The following is a 9,977-nucleotide window of genomic DNA, read 5'->3' on the forward strand; positions in this document are numbered from 1 at the left end:
GTAACAACTGTTGCTTAAATCCTGTAAGTTGGCCTACTCACTGTGAATGACACTATGGCAAACGTGATGGAAAATACAATGATAATTCTGAAATTACGACAAATAAACTACTAATAAATACCGAACCTGGGATATAAAAAAGTACGGAAGCCCTGAATGGGAAGGTATCTATAATTGATGAATATAATTCACTCGTTATAAATAATGTATCCTGTGCGTGGGACATACTAGCTACGTGTAAGTCCATATTGGCTACGGTACTTCTAATCCTGAGCGTGGGACATAAATAAGTTATGTCAGACCTGAAGGTGAAATGTTAGAAGACTTCCCCAGTATCCCTGCTTGTTGAAAGAGGCGACTAAATGGGGTCTTTTTGTCTCCAGTCTTTTTCTCCTTACTGTCCTTTTCTGCTCTAGCTCTCTTCTTGAGATATCCTTGTTTCTTCTGGCCTTTTCTTTTCCCACTACTACGCCCATTTACCCATAATATGGCTTGGTGCTAGTTCTTCACTATTCCTTCCTTCCATTTTCGACGGAACAACAACCCTGCTATGGCAAAGAAGTTCGTGCATCCTAGTGTTCAGTGAATAGATACTGGTCAGGTGCAACCATACTAGGCAGGGTCACTGTTAAGGATCAGACAAAAAGTGTTCCCCCTTGCAAAGATATTAGCTATATGTAAATTCTGAATGTGATGAGCACAACTAAATCCTGAATGTGATGAGCACAATTGTTTGCTCTGAATGTGAGACATATTTAACAAGAGAAATCCTGAAAGAAGTAAGGAGCCTCTAAATTAAACAAGACGATTAGGATGCTGTAAATCATGAGTTATATATATTCGCCAAATTGCGTATCTTAAGCGAATGGATAGTTGACTCTTTCGCTACGATGGTCCACCTTTTATATTTTCATAATTCTTGATTTTTTTCGAAACCGACCTTACTTACTCACGGGGTCACAATGACACTCCAAGTATGTCACTGGGATGACAGACCTCAGGTATTCTACTTTAGTTAACTCCTGATGATTCTGTTCAGTAGAGAGATACGGTACGTAGTTAAAGAGTTAAGGTATTATTATGGTAAATATATAACAAAAATATCGGCTGTATCCGTCACGACAAACTAAACTAAACACAGTTCTGGCCATTCAGTGTCAAATGAACAACATAAATTGGTTCAGTGGCTAGCATGATGATACCAGTCGTGTGTGTGTGTGTGTGTGTGTGTGTGTGTGTGTGTGTGTGTGTGTGTGTGTGTGTGTGTGTTACTGCCAACCATTAGCAACGGATTATGCAGGCAGAAATGAAAAGCTCAATATCTTTATATCACTACCAGACAGCACAAACGGTTTATCCATCCTCAGTTAACAAATCCATCAAAAGTGTTATACTTCAGTGCGAACTCCCAGCATTGCCTGGTTGACGTCACCTAATTCTGAAAGCACAAGAAAAAATGTGGGAGAATGTTGCGAGGAATGCTGGTGTTTATGTTAGTTGGGAAGAGTTAGCAGAAGAGCATAAAAGACTTTCGATATTTAATGCAGGAGCTACTGACTCTGTGGATATTTAATGCAGGAGCTACTGACTCTGTGGATATTTAATGCAGGACCTACTGACTCTGTGGATATTTAATGCAGGAGCTACTGACTCTGTGGATATTTAATGCAGGAGCTACTGACTCTGTGGATATTTAATGCAGGAGCTACTGACTCTGTAGATATTTAATGCAGGAGCTACTGACTCTGTAGATATTTAATGCAGGAGCTACTGACTCTGTGGATATTTAATGCAGGAGCTACTGACTCTGTAGATATTTAATGCAGGAGCTACTGACTCTGTAGATATTTAATGCAGGAGCTACTGACTCTGTAGATATTTAATGCAGGAGCTACTGAATCTGTGGGTATTTAATGCAGGAACTACTGACTCTGTAGATTTTTAATGCAGGAACTACTGACTCTGTAGATATTTAATGCAGAAGCCACTGACTCTATAGATATTTAATGCAGGAGCTACTGACTCTGTAGATATTTAATGCAGGAGCTACTGACTCTGTAGATATTTAATGCAGGAGCTACTGACTCCGTAGATATTTAATGCAGGAGCTCCTGAATCTGTGGGTATTTAATGCAGGAACTACTGACTCTGTGGGTATTTAATGCAGGAGCTACTGACTCTGTGGATTAAATACATGTCACGCTTCATTTACAGCAACCTACCTACCTGCCTATTGCTTTATCCCTCCTGAGAGGTGATAAAACAAGCAATCCTATGACCTACTGTAGTCCTTAACATTTAAAGCAGGAGACCGATCCACTCCTCTGATTGACACTAACATGACATAAATACCTCCAGTTCCATCAGCGAGATTCAAACCACTGCGCGTAGGACATGGCCACCCTTTTTACTCAAACACTCTGCCACTATATCACCTGGAAAGGAGACTTCGACAGTAAGATACGCTACATTTTTTATTCACTTGGTAACGACTCATCACTTAACGTTATACCGTCCTCCATTCGACTTTATATTCGTAAAAAAATGCTGAAAATACCCAGTGTTGTTAGAAATTGTGAATCTATTATGGCTTGGGTTGTGTCACTGTTGCGTTACTCTCACCGGGCCTATAGAAAACACTACTGTTTTGACAGTCGTGAATCTGTCCCCTGTCACCAATATCACACTAACGATCCAGCCCTAACTCAGTCGGACAGCAGTGAGGATGTGAGTGAAGGTGTAGTGTGGGCAGAGTGACGGAGTTGTAGCATTATTCTCATCACACACACACACACACACACACACACACACACACACACACACCTCGAACAAAAAAACGGGGAAACCATCAACAGGAAACTAAACAGAGACGAACCCATCAAACAATACATCGTGGCCTGCCTCCGTCTCCAGACCCGACAGCGATATATATTCCCCATCCCTCCCCACCACCAACTCCCTCTTCCTTTCTCTCCCCCTCCCATCACCAGACCCAGAAAGGAACATAGTCATGATCCAGCATTGACTTAGTGACGTCATAGCACCCCGAGGTCAGTGCCAACAAAGGGCGTGGCAGGGGTCACAAGGATACCTCTCAACACACTTCCAGTTTTTTCGGTGATTATTATTTACCATCGAGTGCTTGGTGTCCCCTGTGTGTGTAGTGGAGGGAGGGGGACAAACGAGTGTGTGTAAAGCACAAGCATAGGTGTAGGCAGTGAGTGCATCTGAGTCAATGGAGGAGAGTGTGGACAGGTTTGTATTATTATGTGTTACTAGATTCATTATCATCCAAGCCTTCTGTGCTCCAACAGAAATATACTATCTCGGGACTAGGCTACTCAATTCCGACATTCAAGGTGAAAGTGACTGGCCTCATTGCCCTTGTGTCGCTTTATGTGAGTATGAAACCCCAACCTCCCTTGGACGTGAACCCTTCCAAGCTCAATCCAGCAGAACATCTTAACCTACCAAAACACTAGGCCTCATTTCTTTATATGGTTACCACCCAAAGTGGTAAATGGTTTCCTGGTTAACAAGAAGCCAATTTGCTTCTCAGTTAGTGAACGGTATTTGAAAAGGACAATCATAAATAAAGACATCTGAATCAACATGGGAGAGTGTAAACAAGTTTGTATGAGGTGCTACCCAGACGTTCCCGAGATTTGGCAAAACGAAAAAACAAAAAAGTCAAGTCCTAATCACAACCGTCCCCTTCAAAGCAGTCTCCTTGGGCGTGCAGACATCGATGCCAGCGCTTCTCCCACGATTGAAACGTGTTTTGAAAGTCCTTGAGCATTAGCTTGTTCAGGACCTTCTACGACTTTTCTCCTGGACCTCCTCAGTGCTGTCAAATCTTAGACCTTTCAGATGGCTTTTCATTTTCGGAAAGGTAGAAATCACAGGGGGCTAAATCCGTGAGACTTATGGGGAGAGGAAAATCGGCTTTTTTTTTTCTTTTTTATGCCAAAAACTGCTGAACAACATGGGTTGTGTGCGCGAGTGCACTGTCATGGTGAAACACCCATTTGTTTGTGCGCCACTTTTCGGACGTTTTTACCTCACATCGCCAGACAAAATATGTTGGCAAGTTCCATAAGATAGACTAACTATGTGACAAACATCGTGGATTGTCCTCCGGCGATCTTCGACGTCGGTTGCACGAACTATGGTCACATTGTCAGGAGCTGAACTGTTAACGTTCGTCCATTTTTAAAACGCTTAATCCAGTCGTAGGTTTGTGTAACTCCTACAGCAGTCACCAAATGCTTGTTTTATCGTTTGATGAGTTTCTGCCGCGATCTTCCAGAGTTTCATACAAAACTTGATGCAAACACGATGCTCTTTCACATTCTCCATTTTGGAGATCACAAAATTTGCAAAATTAACCCAAACACAACGATCAAAACACACACACATGCAGCGAATACATCCACCCTGCACAACGCAACTTTACACACTAACAAACAAAGGGTGCATGCTCTGCCATCTAGCATCCACACACCGTACGACAAGCGGTTTCCGCCTTGTCTTCAAATTTCGGGAACACTGGGGTAGAATCTCGTATGTGTGCTACTAGACACACAAGAAATTGGCAGAAGAATATGCATACGACATATCTTCACGTCAACACACAGACATGCAGCAAAATCCAGCATAAATTACGAGGTCATTGCTCTGGCTGGGTAAAATTTGCTGAAGAAATTGTGAACTGAACACAGACTCATACCGTCAACACCAACCACGGGTGCTCGCCTCTGATATACATCCCTTACAAATCAGTCAAAACCACACCCGAGACGAGGGATAGTATCAGCAAACTAACCCTGGTCCTGGCTTTCCTATAATAGTTTGGGTGGTTCGACGTGGCGGTCACTGATAATCAAACCTAAATTTTCAGGCAGGCGTTCAAAGTTATTCTCAGTGCAGATGAACCCCCCCCCCTCTCTCTCTCTCTCTCTTTATACTGTGACGTGTATACGCGAAAGCGTGTACACATCACAGTATAAAGATATTTCGTGTTTCCTTTTCCTTGTGGTTATCAGCATACCTATGAGTCACGTGTTAAGTGATTTATATGCATATACTGAGGTCTACACACATTGTATTTAAAATGCTAGAGGTCTGTGAAAATGGAAAAGAATAAACACAGGAAGATACTCGCAGGTTTAAAGAATGAAGACAGGTCGGGTTAGGTCTGCTTATTCTGGATGAACCACCTAGTCCTCATCCTTTCTTTCACACTCGCCCTCCTTGCTCCTCCTCATCTCCCTTATCACCCTCACCATGACCCCAAACTCCACTTAATTCATAATAGCCATGTTCATAATTACCGTAGATAAAGAGATAAGCCGCAGTGTGCCGCGAGAAGGAGGATAATTACCGGTCCTGATGACCTCCCGCTGCTTCACTGCCATAATTACTCCCTATTACACCGTCCATGAAACCATACATCACAGGTCATCCCACCAATATACCATTTTCCCAGTAATGAAATAACGTGTAGAAATTAGAGTATACTTGGCACCACCAGGGAAAAAAAAAAAGTGGGAGTTCAGCACCAACGAAGACGAATAAACGTTTGGATATTTACCTATAGGGTACACGACAGTCGTGAAGGCTGGCAGGAACACTCTGTTGAGTCCAATTCATCCACTAGACACCATCCGCAAACGTCCATGTCCCTAATTATATAACTGGGTGAAGAGGTGCAAGGGTTCGTATTCTCGGAGGTTAAGGAAGCTCCCGAACACCTCTTCCTTACCGATTTATTTTTAGATACAGCTGGCTAATATCGCCTGGCACGTTATTTGTGCGGAATATGGTGGTATTAGATTGATTTGGGTAACAGAGAAGAGGACGGCAAGTTGTCATACAAAAAATAAATCGCTCGGGATGAGGTGCTAGGGAGCTTCCTTACCCAGCGCGATTAGGCTACTAGGCAAGGGCAAGACCCGTATTTAGGTCGGTTATGGAAGATCCATAACACCTTTCCCTAAGTGATTTATTTTACTCATTACACCTTACTCCCTTATTCTGTGTTATATAAATCCTTCAAACATCGCCATATTGTACCTACGTAACGTTCAAAACGATGTTAACCAGCTGTATCGAAAATTAAATCGCGATGGAAGAGGTGTTACGGAGCTTCCTTAACCCTGCTCTCTCTCCATAACCTGATTAAGAGAGTGTAAAGCTGGTAATAATAATAAAAAAAATCGTCATTAGACTGATATGTTAAATGTAACTTACCTTCAGTCTTTACATTTTTCTATTCCTCCGTCTTTCTTTTTTTCATCCTCTCTCTCTCTCTCTCTCTCTCTCTCTCTCTCTCTCTTTTACAAGCAGGCATTCATTCTTAGTGCAGAACCTCTCTCTCCCTCTCTCTCTCTCTCTCTCTCTCTCTCTCTCTCTCTCTCACACACACACACACACACACACACACACACACACACACAAACACACACAATCATAATCATCATCACTGCTAGATCTGTCTGTCTGTCTGTCACACACACACACACACACACACACACACACACACACACACACACACACAATCATCATCACTACCAGCACGAGCAGCCGCAGCACAAACTCACAGAGGAACTGCGGAAAAAATGTGGAGAGCAGCTTGACCACGTATACCGAGAAGTTCAGTACGAAGCCTATCACCTCACCAACCAATCTGACTGCTGGTGGGACGCGCAAACAGGAGGCGAGGAAGATAGGGTAGCAAGGGAAGGGAAAGGACTAGGAAGGGTTAGGTGTGGAGGGAAAGGGAGGGGAATGAGAGGGAGGGGTGGGTGGAGAGAGGAGGGGTGGGTGAAGAGAGGAGGTGTGGGTGAAGGTACAATGAAGCACACAGCATAACAAAGAGCATCAAACCTGTTGCTACATCCAAGGCCATTTTAGTCTACAATTATGATATATTAGGATAGGAAAACAAACATTACCCTCCCACCTCCCCACCCTCTCCTCCACCAGTCCCCTGAGCCTATGTGCCCCCCCCCCCCCCAAAAAAAAAAAAAAAAAAGATGACTGCCACGTGGTGCAGAAAATTGTAATGGAAATTTCAAAAAAAAAAAAAAAAAAAAAAATGACATTTTTCACGGAGAAAGCAACTCCAATGTACAGCGATGCTATATCACATACTGTACCTCAGAAAAAAAAAAGTACTTGTGTATCATTCAGCCAGGAAAGAAAAAGGTATTGGAGCAGCTATTATGGAGATGTGAAAGAAGCGAGGTAGTGAGATGTGGTGTGGTGTGCTTTGGTGTACCGGTGCGGTAGGAGCTGAGTGGCATGGTGTGGTGTGGTGTGGGTGCAGTGCATTATGGCGAGGGGGTGGAGTAGAATCTGAGTGGTGTGCCATGGTGTAGTGTTGTGTGGTGTGCTTTGGTGTGGTGGTGTGGTTGAAGCTGGATGATGTGGTGTGGATGTGGTGTGCTTTGGTGTAGGTGTGAGTACTTGGCGTGGCGTGGCGTGGCGTGTTGTGGTGTGGTTTGGTGTGGTGTGCTTTTCTGTGGGGGTGAAGTAGAAACTAGGTGACGTAGTGTGGTGTGGGTGTGGTGTGCTTTGGTGTATCACTATGGAAGAAGCTCGGTGCTGAGGGAAGGGCTTGTGCTGTGGTTCACTCGTAGGCTGATAAGCGGAAGCAGATTGGTGCCAAGGAGCAGAACTGAGTAAAAGACGTCGTCGGGCGGAAGGGGTGAAAATGATGCTCTGTAGGTATAGCCTTAAATAAACTGGTGACAAGAGTACAGTAAAAATGATGATGATGATGATGATGATGATGATGATGATATGGAAGCACAGGGCTTGAGATGGGCAAGGTGCAGTACCTGACACCATAAATCCAAGCTAAACATACGACTGCTATATACCGGACAGCCACCTTGAGAACATGGCTCCTAAATGTGGAACTGTCGGCCCTGCAGCATCCACACCACAATCTCATAAATCGAAAAAAAAAAAAACTGGGAACGTAATTGAAAACGGTGATAATAGCGACAGAAAAAAATTCAGGGATAACGTTTCTGTCTCACCCTAGCATGGCAATCAGGTCGGGACATCAGAGAATTATTGAGACTTCAGAATGGAGAAAAAGTGAAAGCTGGCTTGGATAAACAAGGGGCTGATCAGAGGTGACATGTGTAATCAGAGTGGGGAATCTATTAGCCCACCAGACCACGACGAGAATCGTGCAAAAAAAGTGGTTATGTAGCCTGAGTGGGGGAGAGGAGTGGGGGAGAACAGGAGGGGGGGAGACAGAATGGGCGAGAGAGAAGAGTGGAAAGAAACGGGTAAAGCGAAGGGGAAAAGGATAGACAGGGAAGAGAGGAAAGGAGAAGAGAGGGAAGTGCAGCTAGAATAGTGGAAAATGAGAAAAAAAAAGCAGGGACGGGGGATAAAGGACAGGGGGGCGAAGGGATATATGGAAAGAAAAGGAGAGAAATGTTGAAGACAGAAGAAGTAAGAACGGGAAACAGAACAGTAAAGAAGAGGAAAATGGAGACGGAGACGAGAGGAAGTACTAACAACCAGTGACTTGCACGCGAAGAAGTATGTACAGTGGGACAAGGAGACAAACTTGGCCTGTAATGGTGAGGTGTGATAATGGCCGGGTGGAGAAAATAAATATAGCGTTGTTATTTGGCGAGGTGATAATACACTTAAAGTAGAAGGTGAGGGGATAGGAGGATAAGGGAATAGGGAGGGAAAATTGGAAATGACTGGGGAAGAGGAGGGAGGAAATGATGGAGAAAAAAAAGGTAGCTAAAGTGAACAGAAAGAGACAGGGAGACAAAGGGAAATAAGGAGGAGAGGAGACGTACATCTTTTCCTACACTCCCTCTGCAATCTATACCTTTCAGTACCTATTTAAGACATCTTGCAGACAAAATGCATGCATATACACAGGAAAACAAAGACACAGACAATCAGCCAACTAAACATACAAAATGACTGAAATGTTCAGCCTACGTCAACCTTCGGAGGCGATCAGCACTGTCCTTTTATTAGACCTGTACTCGCCGTTTCATTTTTTTTTTTTTTTTTCATTCATTGCCAAACGCCATGTATCCCAGACAGGGTGGCCAAGGGCTTAGAGTTAATTGTTTTACAGGGAGGGGCACTAATCCTCCACCAACCCCACTTGACATGTAGGGATGCCAACAGCATCTGGTGTTCCCAGGCGGTCACCCAAGTACTAACCAGACCCAACGTTGCTTAACTTCGCTGATCGGACGGGAAGCGGTGTACTCAACGTGGTATGGCCGTTTCACACCTCTTAAACCTAAACGAGACAGCAGCAGCAGAAACTTCTAAAACGCCGGCCGTCTTACCTTCTGTGAGCCGAAACTGCCTTAACGCAGTGTCAGACGGTAACAGATAATTAGAAATTATGGGACTAGCCAATCAGGATAGTTAGGCAAGGTGGTGAGGGTGGAGAATGTGGGTTGGAGGGTAGCGTGGGGGTGGGATGGGGATGATGTGGAGGATTGGGTTAGGCTGGGGTTTGGTGTGGATGGGAGTAGGAATGGGGGCTGGAGGTTGAAAGATGCAGAGTGAGGGTGGGGTGTGGGTGAGGGTAGAAGGATAGGAGTGAAGCTGGGGTGAGGAGTGAGGAGGGGTGTGGGTGGGACTTGGGTTGGAAGGATGGGAGCAGGGTTGGAAGGATGGAAGTAAGGGCTTGGGTAGGAGAAGGGGGAAGCTAATAAATATATTGGGTAATCAGAGGTCAGGCAAATGGATGGGGAATACGGTATTTAACGTATGAGGATACTAACAAAGTTCTTAATCTAACCTAACCCAACCTAACCTAATTTAACCTCTCTATATACAGTATCTGCTCCTTCATTTCTTAGGTCTTTTCCACTCTTCTCAAACTCCCTCCCTCTGCCCTCCCATTTCACTTTCTAATCATCTACTTCTCCACACATACTGTACATACAGGTTCTTTAAACTTCACTTCC

General features: G+C 44.1%; 1 pseudogene; it reads right to left on the bottom strand.

Moving 5' to 3' along the window:
• Positions 1-9,171: 9,171 nt before the first annotated feature.
• On the bottom strand, positions 9,172-9,286 carry LOC145405465 (5S ribosomal RNA; annotated as a pseudogene).
• Positions 9,287-9,977: the final 691 nt, after the last annotated feature.

This window comes from Coenobita brevimanus, chromosome 7 (genome assembly GCF_032717465.1).
Source record: "Coenobita brevimanus isolate Jiangsu-jjx chromosome 7, ASM3271746v2, whole genome shotgun sequence".
NCBI classification, from domain to species: domain Eukaryota; kingdom Metazoa; phylum Arthropoda; class Malacostraca; order Decapoda; family Coenobitidae; genus Coenobita; species Coenobita brevimanus.